Here is a 2,175-nt window from a genome sequence, read left to right as displayed (position 1 = left end):
AGTAAGTACCTAGGGAGAGGAGAGGGGACTGTGTGTGTGTATGTGGGGGGAGTAGGTTGCCAGAGGAGCATTGGAGCATTTCCTCTGATGCTGTGTGTATTAATGCTCATAATTAATGGCCTAAATACACTACCAGTGCCTGACATTTAGAAGTGTGTGCTTGCCTGTGATCACACACACACAGACACACACACACAGACACACACACACCCTGTTTCTCATCTCTTTCCAGTCTCATGGACCCCTGCTTATGGCTGAGTGGTAGGAAATGGCAAGGGAGGGGTTTCCCCTGGGGTTTCTTTGATGAGCAGCTTCTCTTGTTTGGACTCCATTCTTGTGATTTGTGCAAAAGGTGGAGAGATCATCATCTGATAATTACAGGTACCACATCTATTCACAGGTGAAGCATTTTGCTTCCCAGGCAGGCTGAAACCATTCAGATCATTCAGAATCTCGGGTTACCGGGTCCACTATATAGTTATTTGCAAGGGTGATTTAGCAAGAAATGCAACAAACTCTGAAATCTAATGGGGAGTAGCTGGAAACTATATCTTAATCGCTCTGTGCAGTGTAATGAATATCAGCATGGCCTGAGTTCGAATCCTGCCACTCACTAGCTGTGTCCCTTGGCCAGGTTACAAAACCCTTCTGTGCCTCAATTTCCTCATCTGAACAACAGGGGTCACAGTATTACCTTGCAGGGCTGTGGTTTTGAGTCTAGGTAAAGTGTTCAGAACAGTGCCTGGCACACAGTGCTGTGTGTTGGCTTTATTGTGACTGTAGTCTGGGAACTGTGGGGAAGGTCCCAGTGTTGACCCTGGCGGGCTCCAGTCTGTCTGCCTGGAGCTGTCTGGGCTGGACCCTGGGCCCGAGTGGGCTGACAGCTCTTCCACTTGGTATGCAAGTGTGAGTCCCCCGGGGAAGTGTCTTGTCAAAACACGGAACCGTCTGCCTCGACACCATCTTCCCACACACAGCAATAGCAGCTCACTGATGGCTTTCTTTGCACTGGCTTCCACTGAAGGTGTCAGGGGAGGAAAGGAGAGGGATCAGGAAGGCTCAGTCTTCCCAGAGACTCCTGCCCCTCTCTCTGTGGCCCTGCTACCCACACTCATTGGTCTCAAGGGAGCCCCAAGGACCAGGAGCAGGCTCTCAATGAAACTGCCTGTGTGTGACTCCCCGGGCCCAGAGACCGGGTCTGGCCCCCCATTCAGTGTTGGGTGAGAGGGTACAAAAAGCCGTAATAACCGTAACTCACTGATTACATGGTACTTACTGTGTCATTTTGCTCTCGTTAGATTGTTATTTCAGTCCTGCTGACGGTCAGATAATTATACGGGCAGCTATATCTGGATGATATACACTCCCCAACGTTATGCATCAACCATAAAGATAATTACAGTGCAAGTTTGCCATAGTATTTTATACAAATGGCAGAAACAAGTGCATCGTGGAAATCTACTTTTAATGCTTTCTGGCGAACGTAGGCTCTTTCAGAGGGACCAGGCCCATAATTGCAGCCCTCATAACCTCACCACTGATGGTGCATTCTCAACCTGTTAGGTGCTGGGAAGAATAGACACTAGGTCCCTGGGGGCTGGCATTTAAAGGAGGTTAGATGAGATGGATCAACACAGATCATTGTGCCATCTTATCTCATTCATGTGAAACTGCTGAAAAAGGAAGTGATCCCTGGGCCTGTCCTTCCTCTGGGAGGTTTCTGGAAAGAGGAGGAGGGACTGAGTGAGGCCAGGGGAGCATTAGTGCCAGGGTGCATTGGACAGGGCTGTGTGTATGCCTGGCTCATAGGGATGCCAGGATGCTATGAACTTTGCCAGTACTTCTTTCTGCATGGGCCCCTCAGACCATAGCGTGATAAACATGGAAGCTGGGAAGATGCCTGCACCTGTGGCTAGGAGAGTTCGGTCCTCTAGTTCAAAGGCTACAGGGGTAGCTGAGGGTTAAGACTTCCATTCTCTCTACTTCTCCCTTACAGATGCCCCTCCCTTTCTCCCCCGCCTCCCCAGTGGGTGGTTGGTGGGAGTTTTACAGGACAGAGATGTGATTTCTTCTTTTTTTGGTCCTCAGCACTCCACTTCTGGACTCCTGGGCTGCATCGTGAAGACACCTGTCACCCTCTCCCAATCCCCAGGTGCACGCACTCCTATTTCCCTT

This window comes from Delphinus delphis, chromosome 11, assembly GCF_949987515.2.
Source record: "Delphinus delphis chromosome 11, mDelDel1.2, whole genome shotgun sequence".
Taxonomy (NCBI): Eukaryota; Metazoa; Chordata; class Mammalia; order Artiodactyla; family Delphinidae; genus Delphinus; species Delphinus delphis.
Note: the sequence above shows the minus strand (reverse complement) of the source record.